Raw genomic sequence first — 12,722 nt, 5'->3', positions numbered from 1 at the left:
TGGAGCATGGGGACAAGTCCACAAAAAGGTCTTGCTTCAGTAGTGGGGGCTAATTAGCTCTACTAAAGTAAAATGAGCATCCCTCTGATCACACCTAACATGTCTTAGAAGCAAGATCCCAGAGAATTCAACTGTTTCCAAATAATTGCATCCAGGAACAAGCTAAAGGCTATTTTGAGGACTATAAAAATTTCCAGTACCCAACAAGGTAAAACTGACAACCTCTTGCATCCAATCAGACACCAGCAGGCATGCAAAAAAGTAACAAATTATGATCCATCATGAGGAGAAAAATAAATGGAAACTGAACCAGAACTGATGCAGACGTTACAATAAGCAACATTTTTAAAAAGTTATAACTGCATGCCAATTATACCTCAATAAATCATTTTTAAAAGAGGAACTCAGCCAGTGTTCAAAAATGTTTGTCTGGTACTAAACTGTCTTTTCAATATAATCAGAAGTGGGTAGAAAGTCTTGAAAAGAGAATTACTTTTCCTCTAGGTGAGTCAATGTTTCTCAAAGATGTGTCCACATTTCATGTAAATTCATTTTCCAGAACCATCTGTGGAGAGCCTCGTACACTTAGGGGAACTCTTGGCCAGATTGTGTGTGGGACTGGAGGCGAGAGCTTCTGGAGATCCTCCAGAAAGTGCAAGGGAGCCATTTGGCTGGACCAGTGTAAGGGAAACACTGGGTAGAGGGGACTTTCAAGGAAATCAGAAGCTCAGATGAGACTCTTAACTGTATTGGCATCAGTTAGGTTAGCACACGGCCTCAAATACTGGCCTACGCTCACATCCCCTTCTTGTCCTACAGGAGGCATTGGAATTTATTAAAGTTAAGTAGTCTCTGAGAACATCCTTTTATGCCATTGATAACATAGGAATGTTAACAACTGCCTAAGTGATGATTTCAGAAGATTAAATTATATAACAAGTCACTCACTTCTCTTTCTTCATTTTTCTCATGGCACTTAACACCATCAGAAATAACTGAGTTTTAGTTTTAGTTTGATATTGCTGATATTTTTATGCTCTTTACTTTCCCATCATCCAAAGTGGGGGTTCTTGTCTGTTCTGTACAAGGTTCTATCTATAGAGCTTGGTATGTACAACACTGGACATGTAGTAGGCTATTAATAAATATTTGTTGAGTAAAAGAATAAACTCGAGGAGCATAACACTACATCTGAAACATTGTAGATAATGAGCATTAAAAAAAGTTTATTTAGGTTCTTAGAATAAGACCATGGCATCCATGGCATCAAAGGTATAAATTTGTTCCACCAAGATCTTGCCAAGTTGTTAGGTGGTCAGTGAAGTGAGTGTGGCCAGTCATCTAACTCTGAGTTCTCCCAAAGTTCACTGTTTCAGTCAGGGTCAAGCAAACTTTTTGTGCCTCAGGCCAGGTTGAGTCATACTAGATTTAAGGGAAGAAGCAAGTAAATAAAATGTTCTGTCTGATCTTCCTGGATGAACCTCACTTCTGACCTCAGGAGCTGCCCCCCTGGACCATGGCACAGAAGAGATAGTTAATAATAAATTACAAACACCATACAGCTATCACAGGGAGACCCTGTATCCCCTCCCTAACCCATACGTTCACTCAGTGGTCTGCTCTACCCCATGGGCTTAATCAGCATCAAAGCGAAACAAATCCAATAAAATGTTTCCCTGAGCTAGGAGTGAGTTCAATGATTCATTTTCATTCATTTTCATTCTCTCTCTCTTCTTCCTGCCAGACAGTTGATCATAGCTGACAAGAGAACAAAGGAACAGGCATTTCACATAAGTCATCCTCATATCTCTCCCTCTCCTTTGCTCTCTCACAAGAATCAAGGCCACCCTAAAGCTTACCAAGACTTAGTGATAAGTGCCATTTGAATCATGGTGCCATTTGTGTCTTCCTAGTAGTTGGACACTAATATGGCACCTTGTTGCCACCTTTTTATTCTCCTATGGTCGCAGTGAAGATGCTGTGCTCAGATCCCCTCCTGCAGGGGATGTAATTGACTGATGACTCTGAGCTGCTGCCCCAACAGTGACACCTAATCCATGCTTCCCAGGAGATCCCAATGCCTCCACAGTACAGTAGAGGATATACATGCAAGTTCCTTCCTGCAAGATTCAGGACCTTTTTAATAACTGACTGTTTTTTTTTCTAGTTTTATTGAGGTGTGATTGACAAATAGAATTATAATATATTTAAAGTATACGACGTGATGACTTGATATGTATATTGTGCAAGCATACTAACCATCGACACATTTAATGCATTCATCACCTCTTATATTTACCTTTTGTTTGTTTGTTGGTTGGTTTTTTGGTGAGAACACTTAAGTTCTCTTGTAGCAAATTTCAGTTATACAATACAGAATTATCAACTATAGTCACCATGTTATACATTAACTCTTCAAACCTTATTCATCTTATAACTGAAAATTTGTACACTTTTGTAACAGGTGACTTTGGTCACCTGTTATCATTGGCCCAGCTGAAATGTTCCCAGATCTGTGTTGCAGTCAGAAACTCTTCTATCCATTTTTCTTCATTTTCCATCTCCTTCACAGGCATTAGGCCTGAAGGCTCTCTTGTCTTCCCCCTGATTCTTGTTCCTATTTCTTCACAGGCATTCCCTGTACCAAATCTCCTACACATCTAATTCTGCCTTCTTAGAGAGCTTGAATGAACACAAGTGGTGTCAAGCAGTAATGTGGGGCTTTGGGGCCTGTCTCACTCACCATTCAGCTGGCAAACAGGATCTCATTTTGAGTGGTATAAAGAGCAGGTATAGTACTTGGCACAAGTTGGTAGCTCAGTTGCTAAAGATCTCACCAATGATGATCTGGAAAATTGACTCAGTGGTGGGAAAACACTTGCAATGCAATGACTCAGACAATTGAAAGCTATCAAGGGAACAACACTTACAAAGACAGCAGAGAGGAAACATTTTTCCCAGTAGATGGAGCTCTATTGTATTAGTCAGTTCAGGCTGCCATAACAAAATGCCACAAACTGGATTGCTTAAATAGCAGAAATATATTTTCTCACAGTTATAGAGGCCAGAAGTCCAAGATCATGGTGTGGGCAGGCCCTAGCTGGTTTGGTTCAGTGGATAGAGCATTGGACTATGGACTGAAGGGTCACAGGTTTGATTCCAGTCAAGGGCACATGCTCGGGTTGTGGGCTCGATCCCCAGTTTGGCTGGGGGAGGGGGGTTGTGGGGAGGCAGTAGATCAATGATTCTCTCTTATCATTGATGTTTCTCTCTCTCTCTCCCTCTCCTTTCCTCTCTGAATCAATAAAAAAATAAGGTGTGGGCAGGTATGGTTTCTTTGAGTCCTCTCTTCTTGGCTTGCAGGTAATGTCTTCTTGCTATGTCCTCTCTGTGTGCTTGGACCCTTGATATCTTTCTGTATGTCCACATTTTCTTTTCTTATAAGAACACCAGTCAAATTGGGTTAAAGCCAACCCTAAACACCTTGTTCCAGCTTAATTACCACTTTAAAGACCTTATCTACAAATACGGTTACATAATGAGAAACATATGGGTTTTGGGAAAACACATTTCAGCCCATAATACAGCCATCCAGTCACCTACTTTGTGTGGAAAGAGAAATGGCCCAAGATGAGACTATATTCAGATTCTTAGTCAGTGATCAATGGCCTGGCTATCTGGTCAGGGGCCTGGAAGGAAAAGAACTGGAAATTCTGAGACAAGGAAGTCTGGGGTATAGACATGTGGATGGACATGTGAGAGTGGGCAGAAAGCACAAATCTTTTTGTATCACATCTCTGTCCTGCAAGAAAGCATTAACCATGAAAGAGGTACTGGCCAACCAACTAGACAAAAGGACTCAGCCAATTTACATTAGCCAGTTTTTATTATCAGCTACTGTAGGACTGATACAATGAGTGCATGGACAGAGTGACCATGGTGACAGAGATGGACGTTACTAGGGCTCAATAACATGGACTTCCACTTATCCAGGCTAATATAGCTGCTGCTACCCTTGGGGGTCCAACTGGTCAGCAAGGGACCAACACTGAGCCCCTTACATAGCATCATTTCTCAAGATCAACCAGCCATTTGGTTCTATGTGTCCTCTTCCATTCTGGAAAGGTCAACAAGTAGTCCTTGCAGGAAGAGACCATTGGTTTCCATTTTCTACCCTCAGAGCTTCAACTAGCACCACTGCACAGAGGATTATGGAAGGAATGACTGCTCAATGGCATGGAATCCCACATAACATGGCATCTGATGAGGAGACCCACTTCACAACAAAGGAGATATTGGAATGAGCTCTTGTTCTTCTAATCTACTGTATTGGGTGAACTTTTATTGGAACTGCTCAGCAGTCTGCGACTTTCACTGCTTAATCCTCCTACCTTCCTCCCATTCTTCATGGACATCAGACCTGCATTTTTATCTCAAAGCTCTTTCCACCTTCTCTAGCTCACTCTCTTCTGACCACCAATAAAGCTCTGGCATTTCTGATCCTGTCTTAGTGTCCACTCTTCTGAGAACCTGAGCTAACAAATCCTCAGAAGTTTCTCCTTCCCTGTTACCCATCTGAGGTCAGTTTCCATAGACTGACTGATTCTGTTTATGTCCTTTTATCCCCTAAATGACTCCATTTACAACTTCTTAATTTAACTGTGACTACTTTAAATGTATCATTTCACTTCTTCTTATGAAAAAAAACACACCCAAAGGTTGGCTCAAATCACTTGATTACATTAAAAATCACAGAACTCTCCTGTTAATGCATTATACATAATTATATTTGAACTTTATGATGTAGGGGAAAATTAATATTTTGTGCTAATAGATACATTCAAATTATTTTTAAAACTTACTTTTTGTGATAGTAGCCTTTAGAAAATTAAATATTAATCTTCCATGATATTCAATTTCATGGATTTTTTAATGTGTTCCAAATGTTATGTACCTTAAATTTCAGTGATGACTAAGGTGATTTTACCATCTAAGAAAACCAGACTACACAAGTTTCTAGTCATTTAGCTTTTCATAACTTAAATATATTTCACTTGTAAGATAACTCATACCGAGATGTATAAAACACGAATCAATGTATTCACAAAATGTATGTATAACTGCTTTATTTCTTTATTTGCTGTACTTGACAGCTTGCAATTCATTTAGATATAGCTAACATCCAAATTTTGAGGGTTTCCCAATACGTAGTGTTTTATCCCATTCATCATAGCATTTAAAAAAGTTGTCCCAGGTTTCCATTAAATTCGTTTCTAAGCATTCCCAAAATTGTAAACCATTACAAAAAAAAGTGATAATAAAAATAAAAATGGATTTTATTTTTCTCACTATCCCTCACAGCATACTTTTTTGAATTTCTATGTTTTTTATTCAACTCTTAAGACTGCCAGAAAATTGTGAGATTCTTGGGGACAGAGGCTAGATCATTCCTTTTGTTTTTCTGTGGTTGCCAGCAAAACATGAGTAGGTAGTTGGTGCTCAATAACTGTTTTCTGTTTCTCTCTCAGATGCTGTTCTTTCTATTTTTGAAAAAGCCTTGCTCTGAGGAGCAAGGACAGTAGAGATGGGGCTTGTACAAAGAGGGAACGAGAAGGATTTTAAAATACTTAAAGCTCTAAGCTTTTGAATTTTTAAAAATTCTCACTGCTCCCAACAAAAACCCAATGTTCAGAAAACTAGGATGCTGTATCACTATATTCTTCTGTGAAGTCCTCTTTGATCAAAATAATGCTAGAAGGTCACTCCCGTGATCTGTTTAACATCAAGATAAGGTCAGGCATTAATTAATGTAGAATTACCAAAGAATTCCTATGGAAATGCATATGACATCTCCATTATAACCATAATTAGCTAATTAACCAATCAATTATAGTGATTAATGTGATCATAATGAATGTATGGCAAATGGTTATTAATTCCTAGAGTTTCCAAAGTGAATGCATTAATCACAGTTGAATTCATGGTATAATGTGGGTGCCTAATTGTCTTTCTGAACCCTGAGTGTGATGGAATAACTCACATCTGCTTAGAACTTTTGCAGTTTATCAAGCACTTGACCACATGTTATTTTTTCTTTATAATAAACTTATGAAGCACTGGAAGAAAAGTGTTATAGTTGTTGTTATTTCCATTTCACAAGTGGTAACACTAAGTTTCCAAGAAGTTGGGTGCTTTTGGCAGTACCACACATCTTTGGATTTCCTCCTTCAAATAGGACTTCCAACTATTGTGATTAGTATTTGGAGTTCTGGACATGAGCATTTATACTAGGCTTCCCCATAATTTTTCAGACCTTTCTTTTTCATAAAAATTAATCAGTTTGTCACCATATCATAGATCTAATGGGAAGAGAGTTTTACCACTGAATGAGAGAACTCCTGAGTCACCTAGAAGAAGAAAAGGGTCTTTAGGTGCTGGGATCCCACTGCTTCTACTGTGTGGTTGTCAATGAAAGAAGAGCAAAACCCAAACCAGGCCCAAACAAAACCAAACAAAACATTAAAGGGCTTGTTGGAATCAGTCACCGAGCCCTAGAATGAAAAGTGCTTCTTTGGCCTCTGCATTCAATTATTCTCTGGTTTTCCCTGGGATATTGTGCAACTTTGAGCACATGGTCACTACAAATGTGGAATACATCAATAAGAGAATTAGGCTCAAAAATGGGCTTTAGAATGAGAGGTGGAAGAAGGGGGTCTTTTTACATCAGAGCAATAGCATTTGTCCAGAGCAGAAGTGGGAAAGAAAATAGTGAAAGGAAAGGCCTTACAGAAACCGTAGGAAATAGGGTGAGACAAGAAAGCCAATGGAAGGAGAATTCCTGGAGGAAGCTGAAGACTAAGGGGAGTAGAGGCAGAACATTATGGAAGAAAAACCTAGACCAGCCACAGCCAAAGATCAGTCTACATCAATGGGAAATGCTGTCACATTAAAGTGTTTTTGAGTAGTGGATAGATTTTTTGAGGTCTTGCTCTACTTCAAAGTAATTTACTCTGGAAAATATCAGAGGCACTTGAAACTGACTTTGAACCTGGTGCAAGTTTTAATAAGGATCTTGATAAGTGACATCAACAGTTCCATTCCAGGCTAGGATGGGGGGCTGCCCAAGGGAGGATCAGCAAACCAGGATGTCTGTGTTCACCTATCCCACATGTGGTTAGAAAATGCAGCTCTCAATAACTAAGGAAGGATTAGAGGTGAAGGTCAGATTTGTATTTGTACTGAATGACTCCACAGTTAAAACTCTATGTAGTTTTTTTAAAAAAAATTCTATTCTATGGTTAATTCATTTTCAAATAAATATTATAATGTAGGCATAAAAACTAAAGTCAAAGTACCTTTTCTAAAATGTTATATTAAGTCACTGTTCAGTTTGTTCCTCAAGCATTTATTTAGTGTCTACTATACAATGATGGACTCCGGGTAGACAAAGGTAGATACCCTTAGCTCAGTAGGGCAGGCAGACATGGAAGGGTATAGGTGCATTTCAGAACTGATTTGCCCAGCAGGTGCAGTCCTGGTTAAAATGTGCACAGGGTATGGAGCAGAAAATATCCCCCCTATAGTCTAAGTCTAATGAGGCTTATTCAAGTGCTTTAGGTTATGCAAGCATGCTGGGAGAAGTTTAACAACAATTCTCAGTATATTTAGCTGTATCCAGAATGTTCTGTCAGTATTTGGAAAATGGAATCATGTGTAGTGGTTAGGAACATAAATATTGAAGTATGTATGTTTTGATCTTGTCTCTGCCACTTATTGGGTGGGTTCCGGATAAATTAATTTCCTGGTCATCAATTTCCTTTCCTATAAAAGGGACATATTGATAATACCTACTCTAAGTGGTTGCAATGTGGATTCAATAAAATATTTTGTATAAAATGCACAGTAAAGTGCCTAGTAATTAGTGTCTCAGACTGGATACCCTAGCCCAGAATCTGAGACATAGTGCTAATGTTTTATTGAAAGGTGCAATCCCAAGGCAATTAGAGTGAGGCAGGGAAGAATGGAAGTAGATGCCTATGTGACCACTGTTTCATGAAAAGCCAAGTCAGAGATCTCTGTTCAGAAACACCAGGCTTCCAACCCCCCAACAAAAAGGCATGCAGACAGGCTTTATCTGCCAGATCACTTCTTCCTTTTCTGCCAACCATCAATCAGAGTTTGTCCATCTTGGTCTCAGAGATGCTGAGTGTTGAAGCGGTGGGGGTAGGAAGTGGCAGTATTGTTCAGGGAGTCCCCAGAGCGGGCCGGCCCCAGGAAAATCTGCTATAGAATCAATGTACTATGTGACTCCAGCTAGGGATATCTTGTTTTCCTCTGATGCCTGGTTTTGATTAAAGGCACATGTCATGTTCAAAGGCCCCTGCTTAGCTCAGTCTCTGTGTGCCCTTATGTAATTAGTTTGTTTAAACCGTGTCTCCGATTATGTCAGGTCTTGACTGTGACTCTAAGTACAAGTGTGTAATAGGATATACCTATTAAACAGATGTTGGACTTTAATGGATATGTTTTGGACAATCTATCGGAATTAAACTTTCAATAACTACTGTAGAATAAGAAAATGTATCTCCTTACATTAAACAAAGCAATATGGCCTCTTACTGGTTCTCTAGAGCAGTGGTTCCCCCAGATGGGCTGTGTGTCAGCATCAATGGAGGGACATTTTTCAATGAGATTTCTGGGACTTCATTCTCCAGATATCTTGATTCATGGAACTGGGAAAGAACTTAGGCATCTGCATTTTTAGAGTCCCTTGTCAATTATGATGTGCAGATAGGTTTGGAGGTTCTGAGCCTAGAGAAAATAAGAGATAATCATTTAAAGAAAATCAATTCTGTGTTACTAGAGAGCAATGTTTTCATTTGTTCTTCATCCATTAATTCATTCATTGATATATTGATTTATTAACTGATTCATTGACTTATTCTTCATTAGCTTATTATACCCTGAACACCTGATAATCCCAAATTGCTGGACTAAACTCCATTGCATTATTAAAATAATGTCTACTAAGGCATGCTTCTGCTCTAAAAAATGTTGGCAGTTAGTTGAGAGTGAGGAAACTAAGTGATTATTTAGCACCTGGTCCGTTCTATGTATGTACAGTGTGCTTTAACATTCAATGTCTTATAAGAGCTTGAAGAGTGCCATCTCCATTTTACAGGTAAGGATATTGAGTTCAGGTGGTTTTATTATATCCACTATTACTCTGTTCATAAAAGCCTGAGGTGAGGATACAAGTGCAAAGACAATAAACATACTGAAACAGAGAAATCAATAAACCTTGCAAACCAGCCAGGATAAGGACTATAGCGAGTTAATAAGAGGAGTGGCCACTTTCAGCCTGGCTGGGCAAAGAGGAGAAGACTAGTGCCTAAGCTTAGGAGAACACAGTGAAGGACATTTCAATCAAGCAGGGCTTCTCAAACCTGGCAGATGTGATTCTGATTCAGTAAGGTCTCAGGTGAGGACTCAGAATTTGTTTTACTTTACAAACAAACTGAGGCGATTCCAGGTTTGGGAATCAGCTACTTGTTTACGGAATGGATAGAGCCAGAAAGTGCTTTCAGGCTTTTATTCAATAGGTAACTTAACTCAGAATGGAATCGAGCCATCCAGGAGTCATCTTTTGCCATGATTCTCCCCATCCCACCCTTTCTGCAGCCAAGTTATCACTCTGATTCTGCTCTTTCTTCTCCGACTCCATGCTACCATTTGGCCTCGATTGTCTTGCTTCTGAATTAACTACCTCTAATCTCTGCCCCTTCAGTATACTCAGCCTCCATTCACAGCAGCTTTAACTCTCTAAAAGTCAACTGATTGTGGCATATGATGGCCACAACCCAGTTATAAACTGTCCACACTCCTCGTTGATGGATTCCTCAGAATGGCCTTCAAGGTTCCAGATCACTTTTCCATTTATTTGTTCATCAATTTACAAAATGTGCTCAGGGTCTATGACATGTTAGGTGCTGGTGATGCAGTGATGAATTCACAATTTCTGTCATTTATAAGTTCACACAGTACAATAAACACTGTCAAGAGGTAAGCTCATGGTATTGGACAACACAGAAGAAGATCTCCCCACCTGACCTGCAGGAGTTGGAGAAGGCTCCCTGGAGGGAGTGACCCCAGAAGGACTGGTAAGAGAAATGCACTGAGAGAGGGAAGGTCAGAGCAGGTACAAGAACACAGCAGTAAGAGGGAACATAGCTTGTTCAGACAACTTTTGATAGTTCTGCATAAATAGCAATTGTGGAAGGGGTTAAGATTGAGAAATTATTAGGCATGAATATAAACACAATTCTAGGGCTGATTTGGTTAGAGTGGGTGTAATGCCCGGATCCAAATCTAACTATATAGATTGAAATAAATGATAAGATTTTGCATTTCAAATGCAAATGTCCATATATCGATCTAAAATCCCAACTACACTCTAACAAGCTGGGAGGATGTGGCTTGACATCAGAAGCACATATGAAAATGTTCCAAGTGAAACTGGTGTTGATGGTTTGAAGCAGCCTCTGCACAGACTCAGTCTCAGAACAGAATGTCCAGAAGTCTCAGGACTCCCAGGACTTGTGTTCAGGGTTAGGACCCACAGTAAAAATGGCACAGAGACATTGTGAAATGCCCAGAGGTGGGTTTCTAGAGATAAGAAGCACTAACCCATAACACATGAGAAAATCTTGGAGGAAGTGGGACTACTTCTAGAAACTTACCAACTAATTATCCAGAGAGCTGCCCTCTAGGACTCCAGCAGGCAAAGGAGAGTCCAAAAGGCACAGGCACAGGCCCACAGATCTCTGGTGAGTGTAAGAAAGAACTTTATTAGGACAGGCATTGTCTTCCCAAGATGCTGTAAAGGAGAAAAAGTATTGGATAAGGGACAATACACATTGCAGCATTTTTTTTTTCTTTAAAAAAACAACAACAACACACCACACTTTATTGAGGTAAAACTGACATGTGAGAATCTGTACATATTTAATGTATACAACTCAATGAGATCAGGGATAAGTATATAACCCAAAAGCATCATCACCAGAAAGACTATAAACATATCATTGCTTCCCAAAGTTTCCTCCTGCCTTCATTATTATTATTATTATTATCATTATCATAATCATTATTGTAAGAATACTTTACATAAGATCTACCTCTGAGCAAATTTTATGTTTTGTTTCCATATCTTGACTATTGAGGATAATTAGTATGGAGAGTGCTAATATCTCTTCTAGATCCTGATTTCAATTCCTTTGAACATATACCCAGAAGTGGGATTGCTACAGCATTCTTCCTAGGTCTGGTTGTCTGATCAAAGACACCACTTTTTAGTGAGGGAAGGACTATGTAACATTTAGAGTGGTTGAAAGAGTTAAGAGGATTTTTAAAAATTGATTTTAGAGAGGGAGAAAGGAAGAGATGGAGAGAAAAAAAACAAATAAACACATCGATGTGAGAGAGATACATTGATTGTTTGCCTCCCCTTTACGCCCTGACCAGGGATTAATCCAAAACCTAGTTATGTGCCCTGACCAGGAATCGAACCCACCACCTTTTGGTACACAGAATGACGCTTCAGCCAACTGAGCCACACCAGCCAGGACAAGAGTATGTTTCACACATTGCTTGGAAACTTTTTCTGGAAAAGGCCAGATTCTGAGTTTAGCAGGTGACTTGATTTTGTGGTGACTGTACTACTCTGTCTTTGTAGCAGGAAAGCTGCCACATACAATAGGCAAAGGGACATGGCTTGTGTTCCAACAAGCCTTTTGCTTACAAAAACAGACAGGGGGCAGCATGTGGCCTGCTGGCAGGATTTGGCTCACCTCTGCTTTAGCAGATGGTGAGAAGCTCAGCTCTGAAGTTATTCAAGCAGCTTAGAAGGTTTGCACTAAAATAATCTTCATAAGAGAAGATAACTATAATGCAGGTGCTCTCTGCAGAGAACTTAGAACTTGTTATTGAGAATAACTTAGCTCAATTCTCCCTCAGACAAGGAAACTGAAACAAGAAAGGGGCTCATTCCCCAATACAGAAATAGGTAGTGGAGTTTGCATTGCAGAAAGCGAGCTAAGGTATTGCCTATTGTTTTTATATCTGCATATAAGAGATATAATAAGCACATTAATTTTTATGGTTTGTAACAAACTTCCGTGCCTTTGATTAAAGCCTTTTCTACCAGGTTCCTGAGCCTTCCTCTGGGTGTGGGAGCCTGCTCCACTCCTCTCCTGCAATTAACATGCGCATTATGAATTCCCTGTCAATGTCAGCAGGCAAGCTTTTCCAATTTTACAAACCTCCTTTCTTCCAGGAGCTGGAAATGTTCTCAAAACTGTCCTGAAAGCATGTAATGCTTTTGGTCGTTGTCACCTTCGTGAGCAACAAGCTGCAACTTCGCTTTCTGACTTCATTCTCCCGGTGACATTTTTCACACAGGCTCTGACAGAGACAGCAATTATAAAGACATCCAGGTTGGCATTCAAGGATTCTTGAAGTTAACAAATTGTCCAGGGATAAATGACAATGAAGTTGGCAGACTCCACGCTCCTGCATGAAAATCAGAATCAAGCCTTGAGAGGAGGCTATCCCGCACGCACATTCCTGGCAGGTGTGTTGGGGTTACCCCAGTGCCTTCCTCCTTAGGAGGCCATTTGGCTTAGGCCAGCTGGGCTGTGGCTGTCTCAATAGGAAGATTTCGA

The sequence above is a fragment of the Eptesicus fuscus genome, chromosome 12 (genome assembly GCF_027574615.1).
Source record: "Eptesicus fuscus isolate TK198812 chromosome 12, DD_ASM_mEF_20220401, whole genome shotgun sequence".
Lineage (NCBI taxonomy): Eukaryota > Metazoa > Chordata > Mammalia > Chiroptera > Vespertilionidae > Eptesicus > Eptesicus fuscus.
Note: the sequence above shows the minus strand (reverse complement) of the source record.